This window comes from Schistocerca piceifrons, chromosome 3 (assembly GCF_021461385.2).
Source record: "Schistocerca piceifrons isolate TAMUIC-IGC-003096 chromosome 3, iqSchPice1.1, whole genome shotgun sequence".
NCBI classification, from domain to species: Eukaryota; Metazoa; Arthropoda; class Insecta; order Orthoptera; family Acrididae; genus Schistocerca; species Schistocerca piceifrons.
Genome location: NC_060140.1, coordinates 299384527 through 299401932, shown reverse-complemented (window position 1 = coordinate 299401932; position 17406 = coordinate 299384527). Strand labels below are relative to the sequence as shown.

Sequence of the window (17406 nt, the reverse complement as noted above, 5' to 3'; positions counted from 1 at the left end):
GGTAGTGTCGCTGTCTTCGGGCTACATTTGTCTCTGTCGCCTATCGCTTCACTGCGTTTGGAATGCTACCTTTAAAGTTTTCCTGGTACGATGTGGTTACATGAGCTTTACATCCAAGATGAGGTCTAGTAGAACCAAAGTGTTTAGAAATCAGAATGGTACAATGAAGTCGCAAAGTATTTCCGATGGGACTTCAGAAAGAAAGTTACGCATGTTATCACATGTAAACACCACTGCGCAGCAAGACTGTAGCACTGTCAGAAGAGAGTAAAAATTGTGGGTGTCCTCTAGATACAGTTCTGCTGCATCACAGTGTAACAGTGAAATAGCCTGGACATTGGAAACGCACTGCAAAGCTGAAGTACGCAGATCAGTACTATCCTTGTGGGAAAAACGCCTAAATTGTTCACAACTTCAAAAAAATGGTTCAAATGGCTCTGAGCACTATGGGACTCAACTGCTGAGGTCATTAGTCCCCTAGAACTTAGAACTAGTTAAACCTAACTAACCTAAGGACATCACAAACATCCATGCCCGAGGCAGGATTCGAACCTGCGACCGTAGCGGTCTTGCGGTTCCAGACTGCAGCGCCTTTAACCGCACGGCCACTTCGGCCGGCCTTCACAACTTCACGATGAAATGCTGGCTGCACATGCACCAAATGGAGTGTCGTGTCCAACGGTGATGAAATGGTGTCAGCAATTTGCGCAAGGCTGCACAGACGTAGTGAGACGCCCTGCTTCAGTCCGCAGCACAGAAAAGGTAGTTGGAATTGTGTAAAGTGGCCAAAAGGGGCTGTCAGTTACACTGAAACACATATAACATTATTCAGTTGTCCAAACAATACAGCAAAAATTTTTGAACATAGTTATCGGCTGAACAGGCCACACTACCTTATGCCTTAAGGGCACAAGCGCTTAAATTTAAAAACGGCTGAAAGCCATCAACTTAAAATTCAGACTCAAAACAGTATTTAGAAGGTAGAAGGCCTCACGTAAGTAAGTTCTATAACTTGGCTGAAGGCGCAACAAATCTAACACTTGAAAGGCAAGCAAGTTTAATTTAGAAACGGCTGAAGGCCCATGATTTAAGACTTCAGGTAAAATTAATTAAGAAAAACACAAGGCAGAAGGCCTTATCTTCAATTACGCTGAAGGCCGCACACACTCTGATACTTGAAAGACAAGAACTTTAAAAACGGCTGAAAGCCGATTATTTAAAACAACTAAAATAAATTTTAGTAGGCAGAAATCCCGAAGCTTTATCTTGAAACAATATTTTACACAGGCTGAAGGACCCAACAATCTTAAGATTTAACAAGTAAGGAATTTAAATTTTAAAGCGCCTGAAAGTCCATTATTAAAACAACACAACTACAATAAATTTTCAAAAGGTAGAAGGCCCAAAGCTTTATCCAAAAAGATATTTTATATGAGGCTGAAGGCCCAAACAATGCAAGACTTGACAAGTAAGAAACTTTCAATTTTTAAGCGGCTGAAGGCCCATTCTTTAAAACCCAACTAAACGTATACAAATTGAAACCATCGGCTATAAGCTATTTAAATACACAATCAAACACCAATAAGAATAGGCAGTACAGTCAGCGGTGCTCAGAAGTTTCTGGGGGTCGGTCTGCACTTGAAATATTAACGTTCGCTTAGGGGAGACAGGTAGTCGGCCCAACTATATCCGATCCGCCGGCAACCCAACCAAGAGACAGTCAACAGACCCACCGACAAGACGACTTGCTTTCCACCCGACCAGGGCACAGGGAACTCCAAAGCCAAAACGTAAAAGGCGTAGCCGCCCACAACCAAGTATGCATAAGCTGTCAAAACTATGCACACGTGTTGGACAGCGACAACACGGTGAGGAAAGGACACTGCCTGAATTTTACTTCAGCGACCAGGGCAGGTAACCGTAACACTAACGGCCACATGGCAGAAAATTTTGCTGGTGCACTTGGACTTCAAATAACCAAAATACAGTCAAACTCCACCGGATGGTGACCAAACTTTCGCCAACTCGAACACTCACTGTTGCTCACAGGAATATCCCCAAAAGCGAACCATGAAAACCAACGGCACAATGTGAACAGTCTGGCTTCGGTAATTAAATCGCCACACAACTTTGATGTCGTGGGTCGGTGAGTCGTGAACCCCCCTAGTAATCGGAACAGCTCCCACACACTCCGACACTGCGTAGAGACCGCCAGCGGGCCCGGCCCACTGCGACGCGCAGAGATTTCCTGGCTGATCCACACCAACCGGCCGACTCCTCAGAGCCAGTACGCCGACAACATTTAAAATAACTCGTCAATCAAAATCACAAAAGCTACACAGTTTCACGAACACTTGCACGAAAAACTAGACAATGCTAACGGCTGCGACTGTACAATAACAGGGCCGAATCACGAGCCGGCACACACAGCCAACCCATAAATGATCGCCGGCCAAATACACGTCGTCCGGCAAGACGACCGACCTACGACCAACCAAAGCCGTCCCCACTCCAATCATGTGTGTCGGCAACCGTCGGGCGAGTCATGGCGGTCCAGACCTCACTGCTGCCGCGCCACGACTGAACTTGTGCCGCGTGCCAACTAAAACACTGCCAGGTCCGAACTAACTGCTGGCACGTTCCAACTCACTCCAAGGCAGACGACAACTGGGAAGTAATAGCAGTGCAGCAAAGATAGCACGTGAGGGCTATATCGATAGGTGCAGCAACTCAGTGACAACAGAAACTGAAACTAACATAACGAGGTGGCAGCACGCAAGAAAAACAGGATGCAAAATAAGAGATGGCACGAGTGCAAGCCACGCACGGCTCACGTAGTTACTACTTACCGCAAAGAAAGGTTCAAAAATGGTTCAAATGGCTCTGAGCACTATGGGACTCAACTGCTGTGGTCATTAGTCCCCTAGAACTTAGAAACTTAAACCTAACTAACCTAAGAACATCACACACACCCATGCCCGAGGAAGGATTCGAACCTGCGACCGTAGCAGCAGCGCGGCTCCGGACTGGAGCGCCTAGAACCGCACGGCCACCGCGGCCGGTTGCAAAGAAAGGCCACCTTCACCGACCACGAACAACTCTGTGTCCAGGCAGTTGTGTAACTTATTTGCGGCAGTCACAGATTGTCCGACGACAACGACGTTCGCACAGCGGTTCTCCGATGGCTACTTGACCAAGGGACGGATTTCTCGCCTCAATCTATTGGTACAACGTTTCCATCGTTGTTTACAGGGACTTCGTAACTATATTAAAAAACAATGTCACTAATCTGTGTCTCTTTGAAATGTAGTGCAGCGTTCAGGGAAAGTTACGTGGTCTGCCGTAATAATGTGTAACTTCGTTTTTAAAGACCCTCGTGCAGTAAAGGAGCAACTTACGAGCGCTCGACGTCAAGATTATCATCGTCATGTAGTAAATACAACAGAAATTGATAGCCTTTCTCTTGTCTGAAAATGTAAAGTCTATCCTTTCGCCCGTTCCTCTGTTCTCCGGAAGCATATCATTTGATACCTTGATTACAATTTTTTGACAGGCTTGTGAGTATTTTTGAGAGCGTTTACTAGTACTTTGGAGGAGGTACTAAGTCTTACGGCAGATATTTGTGCAACACAGACAAATTAATCGGAAATGCTGGTAAATGTGTTCGGTGTTGCTGTCTGAATGCTGCGGCTATCACAGTTGTTTTTTCAAAGTTGTCGCAAACATTGTTGCGAATTGTAGAGGTTGAGTAGTTTCGAATTCCCTTTTATCCTCTCATTACAGCGTACCTTCATTCACTTTGATCTACTGAGTTTCCCCTCTGTGTAGCACGAACCAGACATTCCCTCCTTCATCATGGATGCTTCCACAAACATGTCGTAGTGAGCTCATTGGTTCCCTGACCGCTTTCTCTCTCTAGTAGCATGGCTTTCGCGTTCGAGTGTACCTTCTGAAGTATCATCGTAGAATATTTATAGTGTTCTGGGGAATGAATCCAAGTCAGAAGGACTGAATTACAAAATAGAGGCACTTGTCTCGTCCAGATGCCCACTGACTGTTTCGAAATAAATCATGCTTCAGTGATGTCTTCATTTATCTACTACTTTTACATTTCCACAGAGTTTAGATATAGGATACAACTAGTGAGCTCAGTATTAAAGGATACAACAACACGAATAAAGTTGTGTTGTGTAGATCTGCCGCTATAGGATGGTCACCATTTTTGTACGCTTAAGAATATTTGTTAACTGTCCGAGTATAACGCTATGTATTAGGTGAGTAATATTTTCGAAGTTTTGTTGAGATTAGAGTCCGACGGCTGTCCCTTGAAAAGTTTTGTGAATGTACAACGAGATTAGTTTTCGAGCGTCTCCTTTTTTCTATGTGTGGAATCAAAACCCTTCTGGCAGAACTGGGTCTTAACATTTAAACAAACAGTCATATTTACGGATGAATGTTCAGAAAGACCATAGTACCCAACTCTCTTGTTTGGTTGTTAATATCAACCTGCGATAAATCCTTCCTACCAGAAGAATGGGATTTTGCATTAGAAACTTCCATGTATGATTCAAGATAGCCTGGAAACTAATAACCAATAGTATGTTCATAGCTATTTTACAACGTATTCCTGGCAATCAATACACATTTCATCTAGAATTCCATATTTTTGCAAACTTAAACGATTCTAGGAAAAAAAAAAAGAAATTATGGTTACCGATGGTGGGAGTCTCAATGACAATTATGAACTGTCGCTGCAACAAATATATTTATGTATACGTTTTGTTTCATTTTGTATTATTTCCCTAGATTCTTCATAGTAGTGACGTCCAACTTTTAGGGTCCATATCAGGAGATATATCTCAGAGCAATTGTCTGTAAGTCTAATATCAATTCGTAACGTCTGTATCGTGGAACAGCACCAAAGGTCAAAACAAATTTTTAAGAAAATCATAATCTTCATGTATCATAGGTCAGAACTGTACCAACCAAGCTTTCAAGGAAAGAGATTACATTATTCACAATTTTGTTAGCTTATCTTTAAAATGCATAATTGTTCTGCAAACCTTCTAACCCTCAAAAAATATAATGTTTGACGATGCATGTGTTTGTTTCAGAGACGAAAAGAATAGAAATAAAGATTTTATGTCAAATGTTTCAAATGGCTCTGAGCACTATGGGACTTAACATCTGTGGTCATCAGTCCCCTAGAACTGAGAACTACTTAACCTAACTAACCTAAAGACATCACACACATCAATGCCCGAGGCAGGATTCAAACCTGCGACCGTAGCGATCACGCTGCTCCAGACTGAAGCACCTAGAACCGCACGGCCACACCGTCCGGCAATTTTATGTCAAGATTTTTTTTATCTTTAACTACAAGAAATCTCATTGATTTTGAAACTACAACATACTGCACCCTAATGTTTTCAGTAAGCATATAATTACATTTTATTATTAACTCATAAGAAGAAAAATGTGAACGGCATTTGGTTTAATTTCCGAAAATGAGAAAAAGTGTGGGAACAACATTATTGACAAAGTAAATAAAACTGATGCATTTCCGTTACACGAAGAATATATTTTGTCATATAACTTAACGGTAGACATTATGCGCATTATTAAATGGCGTAAAATTACTGGGAGAAGCAAAAATGTGAACTACAAACTGTAAAAGGAAGCAGAGTGGAAGTAAGATTTTTTTATACGGAACAGTGTTTGAGAGGAAAGCATAAAGTAGGCCGAACCGTTTTCAGAATGGTCAAACTTATTAGTTTCTAAATTTGTTAACCAAAAAACGTAAAAATGAAAACTATTTCTAACATATTAAATGCACTCACGTCCTTGTTTACTGTGATGACACACTGAAGTAGAAAAAAGTTCCGTTATTTCAGTGGTGCGAACAATAAAATAAGGAACGGAAGACACAGTATCCTCCCTTCGCTCATTTTATTGAGTCCATATCTTATTCATTTACTCGAAGGCGACAAGAAATATTAACAGAGCAACAATAAAGGCTGTCGCAACAATTAACTTTTTCTATAGTTTCAGCCCTGAGTGTATCAATAACATCTGGCTGTATGGTCCAAGGACCGAAGGCCAAAGTCAAAATAGTAAATAATAATAATAGCAATAACATCTTTGCTTCATTCGTGAAAAAGATATCTGTGATCCCTGTTTTTGTTGTTATGACTGTGGGAACGGCATAAACACGCATGAGGTACGTCAGATACGTGATTGGTATATGAATATTATTACAGGACATTCTGTTTGGACATGTTTGGATTTCACATTTTAGCTGTGCAAACAGCATAGTTCGTGAAATTGCAGTGAGGTAACAGCCTGTTCGTAACTTTGTCGTCTGTGTGTCGTACCGAAACTGCGTCTGCCACAACTGTTCACGATTTATGTAAGTAACTTAGTGAATCCTCAGTTTATAATCATTGCAGCATTCCGCTATCACCTTCGAAAGTCTTTCAGGATCAGAATAATATTACTAAATGTTGCATTAGTTGTACCTGATGTATTATTATTCTGTAGTTAATCCTAGTAGTGTTCGTAATCTTAAACTGGGTCTCGCGAATGCTGTTGTCCTTCTCTCCTACGCTTTTTCGAACTTCTGAACGCTATTCCCATGTAAATGGTTGCAAGACAAGTATTGGGGATAGGTATTGACCCATCTTCACGCGAACCATGCTATGCGTTTTTGTTTTTACTTAATGGTAGCCTTGCAATAGCTATATTGATTCAGCGTTCGCATCTCTGTGTCCTTTTAATCCATGTTGGTCACTGTTCTGTTCGCTGTGAAGATCCAAAGTCATAACTAAATGATCAGACCGCCTCTGGTCGAGAAGTATAAATTTATCATACAACAAACTTATTGACTTGCTCTAATGGAGTAAAGGTAGGCTTAGAATGGTCGTTGTCTGCTGCCTTGCATTTTTATTTTCATACCCGTTGTCGCGAATTACCGTTACAACTTGTTTTTAAGGTGGTCGTAAACCGATCGTTTACTTTTTCTTCTACGTCTACATCAACATATCATTGTGATGTGATCAGCAGAGGGTACTTACCATTGTAACATAGATTATGGTTTCTTCCCGTTCCATTCATGTTTGCAGCGCGGGAAGATGATTTCTCTGTAATGAGTCTGATTTGGTCATTGCGGTCCCAAAGTGAGCGATTCTTAAAGAGCTGTAGTATATTGGCAGCTTCCTCACTCAACACTGGTTGTCTAAGCTTTATATGTAGGCTTTTGCGGGACAGTCTATCTTAAAGCGTTTGCCAGTTCAAGTTTTCCAGAATTTTTACGGAGCTCTCCCGTGAGTCTATCCAACCTGAGAACATTCGTCCTGCCTTGCTTTGTATACATTCAGTGCCTTCTGTTAATCCCATTTGCTATGCATCCCACATACTTCAGCAGTATTCTAAGATGGGATGCTCAGATACACTCCTTGTAGACCGATTTTCCCAGTACCTCAGAATCAACCCAAGACTGCCACCGACTCTACATATAATTAACCCTACTTGAACGCTTAATGCAATATCGCTTCCATTGTTACACCCACATATTCTTACGAGTTGACTGATTCCAACTGTGATTCGTTGAAATTGTATTTTGATGGTGCGCAATTTTAACATTTCTGTGCATTTGAAGCAGGTTACCAATCTTTTCACTATTTTGTCTCATCTAGATTTGGCTGAATATTTCTCGAGCGTTTTTCGGATAGTACTTTCTAGCAGTGAATTGCATAAACTACGAAAAATCTGAGGTTACTATCAATATCGTCTGCATGTCATTAATATACATCACGAACAGCACGAATCCGGACATACTTCACTGGAGCTCGCCTGAAATTTCTTCTACATGTGTCCGTGACTCTTCATCCTACACAACATTTTGCATCGCCCTAGCGACCAATCCTGTCCAGTCACAAATTCTCTTGGTATCGTACTTTTGGTGTGATACTGAGTGAAATACTTTTCAGAACTCAGGAAATATTTCATTTACCTGGATGCTTTGATCCATAGCAGAAACCGCATTATCTAAATAGATATTGGACTTTTGATATAAAAAAACGAAAAAGCTGTATTCCAACATCAGTTTACAGAAATAGTATTAGGGAGACCCATGTAGGCGTAGTACCTGATGTAGTAGAGCCCACCGCAGTCATCTTTGCTACCTACAGCTGCCGCTGGTTCTGTACCAGCATACCACGTGAGTCGACATATGATCTATTTTCCTTTAAGACGATGCGAAGACTAAGTCTCGAACTCACATGAATACGTTTGTACGAATTTTCAAAGATGTAAAATCCTCTTTGTTACTCGCTATCATATATACTTTTTGTGTATATGTTTGGGGGAGGGAACGTTTTTATAATTTTTTATTAATATAATACACCGGCCCATAATTGCGTATAGACATCCGTTGTTTACCAAACGAATTCTGCAACTGAAATCACCTCCCATTCCCATTTAGTAATCATCTGTGCCTCACTCCGAGCCTACTACTGGAATTTTTCGCTGAAAGGAATTAAATGCTACAACAGTCCGTTCCACTTCCATGAGAAAGGACAAAACGGCAGAACGACACAAAATGAACTTATTTTATTATTTATGTATTCGTGTCAGAAGCGTTTACGATGTATAAAATAATGTACAATATTTACATGTCATGTGTATCTATATTTACAAGACTATTATTTAAATTTTTGCCGCCCAGGAGTTAACGACCTCTATTGCATTTGGCGTTGCATGTAGCAGGTCTTCTGTTGTGAATGTTGCAGGGCATTGGGTACACTGGAGCGGGTGGAAGGTTGTCTGCGTTGCTCCACACTCACAGAGTAGCGGCTCCTCTAGGAAACCTCATTTAGTCAAATTGCTCTAACATTTCGTGACACCCGAGCGTAGTCTGTTGACGGAACTCCATGTACTCCAATTCTCAGAGTAGCTGGGTGGTAGTCTTTCGCTTGGTGTAATCCATCCCACAATACTGGTAAGCCTTTCCAGCCATAGTTCGATTCGGCATTGCTGTGGTGCCCCAACTAGTGCCTCGGTAGATCTGAGGAAGTTCTTTGTGGATTTTAGTCGTGGGTTTGCTGGTTGATAGCCATATAGGGGGTGAGCTTCAGAAGTTTCTGATTTTCTCTTCTTAATTTTGCTGCTACCTCTCGGCGGATATGGGGTGGGGGGGGGGGGCAATTCCCGTGAGACTCTACAGTTTATCCAGAGGAGTAGGCTTCAGGCACCCGGTGATGATACGACAAGTATCATTAAGAGCGACGTCTACTGTTTTGGCATGGCAAGAATTGAACCACATCTACATCTACATTTATACTCCGCAAGCCACCCAACGGTGTGTGGCGGAGGGCACTTTACGTGCCACTGTCATTACCTCCGTTTCCTGTTCCACACGCGTATGGTTCGCGGGAAGAACGACTGCCGGAAAACCTTCGTGAGAGCTCGAATCTCTCTAATTTTACTTTCTTGATCTCCTCGGGAGGTATAAGTAGGGGGAAGCAATATATTCGATACCTCATCCAGAAACACACCCTCTCGAAACCTGGACAGCAAACTACACCGCGATGCAGAGCGCCTCTCTTGCAGAGTCTGCCACTTGAGTTTGCTAAACATCTCCGTAACGCTATCACGGTTACCAAATAACCCTGTGACGAAACGCGCCGCTCTTCTTTGGATCTTCTCTATCTCCTGCGTCAACCCGACCTGGTACGGAACCCACACTGATGAGAAATTCTAAAGTATTGCTCGAGCGAGTGTTTTGTAAGCCACCTCCTTCGTTGATGGACTACATTTTCTAAGGACTCTCCAAATTAATCTCAACCTGGCACCCACCTTACCAAGAATTAATTTTATATGATCATTCCACTTCAAATCGTTCCGTACGCATACTTCCAGATATTTTACAGAAGTAACTGTTAGCAGTGTTTGTTCCGCTATCATATAATAATTTCGAAAAAGGATCCCTCTTTCTATGTATTCGCAATACATTACATTTGTTTCAGTTAAGGGCCAGTTGCCACTCCCTGTACCAAGTGCCTATTCGCTGCAGATCTTCCTGCATTTCGCTGCAATTTTCTAATGCTGCAACTTCTCTGTATACTACAGCATCATCCGCGAAAAGCCGCATGGAACTTCCGACACTATCTACTAGGCTGGGCTTGCATATTCTCCGGCAGAATAACACAATGCAAGGGCAGAGGTTCTCACAGTGTTGGCGTGTGCTCCCCACGTCGTCCCTGTTAGCTTTCTGATGATACTGTTTCTGGCTGCTACTTTTCGCTCGGTATTTAGGCAGTGCCTCTTATATGTTAATGCACGGTCAAGGGTGCCCCCTACGTATCTGGAATACGTACAGTGTTCTAGTGATGTTTCTTGCCAGGTTATTTTGAGGGCTGTAACAGCCTGCCGGTTTTTAAGATGGAAAGCGCAAGTGTGTGACAGAATGAACTAAAATACAACAATTCTATCCGTCTCGTGAAAGGATCCGGTGATGAATATTTTTGGTTTTACGTTTAGATTATACGGGGTGTTACAAAAAGGTACGGCCAAACTTTTAGGAAATATTCCTCACACACAAATAAAGAAAAGATGTTATGTGGACATGTGTCCGGAAACGCTTAATTTCCATGTTAGAGCTCATTGTATGGAGAAGGCTACGGGAGAACCAGTTGTTTCCGTACAATGCACAGCGTGTGCAGGCACTATCAGCAGCTGATTGGCCTCCACGGGTACACTTCTGCGAATGGTTCATCCAACAATGTGTCAATCCTCATTTCAGTGCAAATGTTCTCTTTACGGATGAGGCTTCATTCCAACGTGATCAAATTGCTAATTTTCACAATCAACATGTATGGGTTGACGAGAATCCGCACGCAGTTGTACAATCACGTCATCAACACAGATTTTCTGTGAACGTTTGGGCAGGCATTGTTGGTGATGTCTTGATCGGGCACCATGTTCTTCCACCTACGCTCAATGGAGCACGTTATCATGATTTCATACGGGATACTCTACCTGTGCTGCTAGAACATGTGCCTTTACAAGTACGACACAACATGTGGTTCATGCACGATGGAGCTCCTGCACATTTCAGTCGAAGTGTTCGTACGCTTCTCAACAACAGATTCGGAGACCGATGGATTGGTAGAGGCGGACCAATTCCTTGGCCTCCACGCTCTCCTGACCTCAACCCTCTTGAATTTCATTTGTGGGGGCATTTGAAAGCTCTTGTCTACGCAACCCCGGTACCAAATGTAGAGACTCTTCGTGCTCGTATTGTGGACGGCTGTGATACAATACGCCATTCTCCAGGGCTGCATCAGCGCATCAGGGATTCCATGCAGCGGAGGGTGGATGCACGTATCCTCGCTAACGGAGGACATTTTGAACATTTCCTGCAACAAAGTGTTTGAAGTCACGCTGGTACGTTCTGTTACTGTGTGTTTCCATTCCATGATTAATGTGATTTGAAGAGAAGTAATAAAATGAGCTCTAACATGGAAAGTAAGCGTTTCCGGACACATGTCCACATAACATATTTTCTTTCTTTGTGTGTGAGGAATGTTTCCTGAAAGTTTGGCCGTACCTTTTTGTAACACCCTGTATTTAGTTTTGTAAAGCAAATGCTGGCTGCTGCCAACTGGCCCCCTGCGACCTTGCCTCACAACTCGACTTCTTTCCGCTCGTGGTGCAGGAAGACTGAACGGTGAATCGTGTTGCAGCCTGACGCCCGGGGAGCGGCGGCAGAGGCGCGGCCGTCTGCAACAGCCCCGGATGAGTCTGCTGGGCAAGCCGCTCAACTACCGCGCCAGCCGCCGCGACGCCCGCTACCGACGCCTGCAGAGCAAGGTCTACAACTTCCTGGAGCGGCCGCGCGGACTGCAGGCTATCATCTACCACATGCTCGTGTGAGTACCCTCCTGTCTCTCTCTCATATCTAGGTCCACTGCTGAGCAGAATGCACGGGATGAGAGTGCGGCAGCGTGTCGAATGTGCGATGTGACGCACTCTGCAGCACTACAGTGCACGCCGAGATCCGCCTACGTACATTATGTTGTCATAATAGGGGAATCCCCGTCAGTAAAGTCTCAAATCCGCAACCCCCTTGTCTATACTTATCTTGTGTTAACGGATTTTTTGGAGGTTACAGGTCCATAGCTTCGTGTAATGTTCGTGGTTATTTTAAAATTACAAGTAACAAACAAGAACTTTGCGTGATTTACATTTATCACTAGCTGTTCCGGGCACACGTTGCTGTGGCTCAAGCTGGTTAAACGGAAGAGAAAGAAAACAGAAAACACATGTTTTCTAGTGTGTCATGTCAATTGGATATAGGCCTATACCCTAATCTCCTTCTCCCCTCTGCCCCTCTCCGTCCCCCTCTGACCCCTCTCCCTGTCCATCTCCTTTCCGCTTCCTATGTTGGTTACGTCCCACCCCTCTGTCACCTCCTCTCCCCCCCCCCCCCTCACCGATTTGACCTTGTGCCTTATTTATTGTCATTCTAAATTCAGACTCTGTAGTAGACTACTGGCAACATCGCATATGGAGTACATGAAATGATTACATTTATAATTCTATGGCACAAGCGATTCTGAAGTACCCGGTATCATCCCATGCTGAAACACCCATATAAGTACGTAGTGTAGCCTCGATGGGCGGCAATGCGGGAGCTGACTGTGGCATCCAGTCGAGCGTAAATTTGGCGAATATTGTCCTGGGACACGTTACGCCAGGCCTACTCGGCTTGTTCATGTACACTACTGGGAATTAAAGTTTCTACACCAAGAAGAAATGCAGATGAGAAACGGGCATTCATTGGAAAAATATATTATACTAGAACTGACATGTGATTACATTTTCACGCAGTTTGGGTGCACAGATCCTGAGAAATCAGTACCCAGAACAACCACCTCTGGCCGTAACAACGGCCTTAATACGCTTGGGCATTGAGTCAAACACAGCTTGGATGGCGTGTACAAGTACAGCTGCCCATGCAGCTTCAACACGATACCACAGTTCATCAAGAGTAGTGACTGGCGTATTGTGACGAGCCAGTTGCTCGGCCACCAGTGACCAGACGTTTTCAATTGGTAAGAGATCTGGAGAATGGGCTGGCCAGGGCAGCAGTCGAACATTTTCTGTATCCAGAAAGGCCTGTACAGGACCTGCAACACGTGATCGTGCATTATCCTGCTGAAATGTAGGGTTTCGCAGGGATCGAATGAATTGTAGAGCCACGGGTCGTAGCACATCTGAAATGTAACGTCAACTGTTCATAATGCCGTCAATGCGAACAAGAGGTGACCGAGACGTGTAACTAATGGCACCCCATACCATCACGCCGGGTGATACGAGAGTATAGTGATGACAAATACATGCTTCCAATGTGCGTTCACCGCGATGTCTCCAATCACGGATACGACCGTCATGATGCTGTAAACAGAAGCTGGATTCATGCGAAAAAATGACGTTTTGCCATTCGTGCACCCAGGTTCGTCGTGGAGTACACCATCGCAGGCGCTCCTGTCTGTGATGCAGCGTCAAGGGTCACCGCAGCCATGGTCTCCGAGCTGGTAGTCCATGCTGCTGCAAACGTCGTCGAACTGTTCGCGCAGCTGGTTGTTGTCTTGCAAACCCCCCCATCTGCTGACTCAGGGATCGAGCCTTGGCTGCACGATCCGTTACAGCCATGCGGATAAGATGCCTGTCATCACGACTGCTAGTGATACGAGGCCGTTGGGATTCAGCACTGCGTTCCGTATTACCCTCCTGAACCCACCGATTCCATATTCTGCTAACAGTCATTGGATCTCGACGAACGCGAGCAGTAATGTCGCGATACGACCTTTATCAAAGTCGGAAACGTGATGGTACGCATTTCTCCTCCTTACACGAGGCATCACAATAACGTTTCACTAGGCAACGCCGGTCAATTGTTTGTGTATGAGAAATCGGTTGCAAACTTCCCTCATGTCAGCACGTTGCAGGTGTCGCCACCGGCGCCAACCTTGTGTGAATGCTCTGAAAAGCTAATCATTTGCATATCACAGCATCTTATTGCTATCGGTTAAATTTTGCGGTGTAGCAATTTTAATGGCCATTAGTGTAGTATTCTAATCATAAGCCGAAAGGCGAAATACAGCTTTCGTGTTTGCTAACGATGTTTCGCTATTATCTGCATTATATATATATATATATATATATATATATATATATATATTACATGTATTAAAATATGTAGCGTGTCCGTCCGAAATCTTGTCTGACTATTGTGTAAAAATCTGAAGTAAATCCGTCAACAAGTTGTCGAGATCTTTGGTAATAACGTTTCCTCTTTAATCAGAGTGTAACAAAAACGTACAGCACAGATCGCAGGACACATTGATCACACACAGACGAAGAAATTATGTAATATGAACATAGGTGTGTAAACGATTTTTTTCCATGTTACAACTCATTTACACCAGTTCATTAATAATGGGACAAACACACTAACAGAACGCACCAGCACACCACACGGAACTCTTTCTCACAGGAGACGTTCAACATGCCCTCTATTGGCATTGGTACATGCACCAACACGCGGTCGTAGTGAATCTCGGATGCGCTGATATATCCGTCGAGTATTGCGAACGATTCGCAATCTTCCATAATATGGGCACGAAGACTGTGAACATCTTGTACCTGGGTTCCATGCACGAGAGCTTTCCAATGACCCCAGAAATAAAAGTCAGTGGGTTTAGGTCCGGGAAGCGAGGAGACCAGGAACCATCCCTACCTATCAATCTGTAGCGAACACTCCCGGTACATACGTTGATCGCGAGCGCCATCGCCCCAGCTAATACATACATCAAATGGGCATCTGCCATATCTGCATTTGTGCACACTGCAGTTGCACGAGCCAAGTCTGTGATTAACCGTACGTAGTAACTCGTGTGCTTGCAAAGGGCTTGCTGATTGCTGGAACAGTTTGTTACCCGTAATCAGGCAATGACGTACGTCGTACGGCAACAGGGACATGTAAAACAAAACACTGGCGATACACAGCGTAACCAGACGTCACCAAGAGTGCATGTTCCCGACGATTCTAACGTTCTGTTCGTATGTGTTTTCCTTGATTAATGGGTTGGAGAAAATGAGCTGGTAACATGAAAACAAAGTGTTCCCAGGCACATGCTCATGTAACATAATTTCTCCGTCTACTTGTGAAGATTGTGTCTTGCAATTTGTTCTTAAATTTTCGCTACTCGTGGCATATTATATATTTATTTGTAAGTTATATATATTTAAAAAATAGGTATAAAAAACAAACTCGTATTCGAATGCAATGTTATATCAAAATTCCGAAGCAATCGGTGATAAACTTTCGTAGAGAAATTTTAAGTTTTTGAACAAACGAACGTTTACACACGACTTAAGCATCAAATTAATCAGCTGTCGCAGAGCCACCACACAACCGAGCATGAAATAAAATACTAAGAAAGTAGGGTAAAGGCGCACTCGACGCAACCTCTGGGCAGTGCTATAAAGGAAGCGATCGAGATAATGGCTGATAATTTAATGGGCGAGGACAGAGGCTTTAGCTAGAGTAAAGCGTGGAATCCAGTGCTCTGTTTACATATATCACGTCGGGAAATATCTCAATGCTCTCTCGCTGCTCATAGATTAGATCTTATTAATATTTCTTTGTTAAAGAGCCTATTCTTAAACCATTTTTTGGTTTAAGCTTATTTACGTTATTCCATAGCATTTTTCTGTTGGTGCTTTCTTTCTGTTTTATTCTTTGACACCGCTGATCACAATCGTTTAGGCGGCTCGCAGTGTATACTGTTTACAATTTGGTTGGTACCCAAACAGCGTGCAGCGGGATGTGAGCTCGACAACCGAAGAACACAGCCGAGTTGTCGAAATATTGTGTAAAGAAAAAAATGACAATTTGGCTATAAACCCAAAAAATTGTAACCCAATAATGAATTAGTTCTCTATTGCGTATTCAGTGTTGAAAATCCTCAAGGTTATCGTTTGAGAATTACTCTTTAGTTTGATTTTAACTCCTCAATTTAAGGAAATAAAATGTCGTTTTGTTACGCGTTTATTTCGTAAGAACAGAAGCTTGTAGTACAAATCAGTACTGGTAACATGTTGGCAGTTTAAGAGTTGAGGTACTAAGAAAAAAATCCAGTAGACGGCAATGATAGACTCACTTATCGGGCGCTAATGACCGTAGCAGTTTTGCGCCCTAAAACCATAACAAAGAAAAAAAGAAAAAGGACTCACTCACAGGAACCTTATCAGCAATCACGAACTACCTTGGGGTGTATGCTGACGTACAAATATACTTTCACATACACTATCCTTTCATTTTTTTTTGTCTGGAACTTGTTGTTTCGGAATTGAAAATAGTTTCCACCGCCTTATTCTGACCAACGGTTAAAGTTTCCCTTCGTTTTAAGACAAATCAACATATTGGTAAACCTCTCCTAAATGTTTCTAATTGTGATTCCTTCTGCCAAGCTAGCAGCTCATCTGGTATTACCATACCTGGGCATGGTTCCTTCTAGAACAGGACACACTGCTTAGAGAATGAAAAGTACAGAACGATGGTCGATGGTGAGTGTTGGAACAATTCGACGTTTTTCGCAAATTTTAGTAAATAACAACGCCAAGAATATTTTGCTCGAAATACTGTTGTCCCTGTATGGAATTTAAGTAGTTTCGTAATCATGTGTACAGCGACAGAGTATCTGTTTTCATTATACTCTAATGTATAGTCCACAGATATAAGGATTGAATATTTCGTGTTTGGGGCTCCATGAAATAGTTTTCTTCCATTTTTTTATTTTACACCAAGCAGAAATATGTACGTTAGTGCTAAAATTTGACCGATTTCTGTTGTACTCGTCGACAGCAATCAACAAACAATCCCAGAACATTCTTAAACTTTCAATACCATAAACAAATGAATTACCAAGTAACATTTATGTGTGACGGTTACTAATATCTTTGATTCAAGAAATATTGATTAAGACTTACCTAACGGAACATTATACAATATGCAGACATTTCATGTCATCCACCTCATCAACTCCTATAACGCAGACCTTCATATAGCGTGTCGCCGTTTAAACTGCTTTTATCAGTTTATGCCCATCATACATAGGAATTTAAGCACAGGCACACAAGCTTCGATGGAATATTATTGAAAAATCCAAAAGACAACTTTACTGGCAGCTAAAATCCAGCTTCATATCGTCAGTTTATTAATAAGAACTTTACTTTTACCATGCAACTTTTGCTCGTATCTTATAATTTGTAAATATATCAGTATCAGAATCCTGGTGTTTCACGATGCAGTTTAAACTGTCTAATTTGTTTTCTAAT

At 42.7% G+C, this 17406-nt stretch overlaps 1 long non-coding RNA gene across 1 annotated transcript in view; it reads left to right on the top strand.

The window, feature by feature from the left end:
* The first annotated feature begins 11833 nt into the window (after nt 1-11833).
* The window catches only part of LOC124789560, a 450818-nt gene continuing 445245 nt past the window's right edge, over nt 11834-17406 (top strand). Inside the window, exon 1 of the long non-coding RNA XR_007016134.1 lies at nt 11834-11930. This is a non-coding gene — a long non-coding RNA (uncharacterized LOC124789560). The remainder of the gene's footprint in view (nt 11931-17406) is intronic.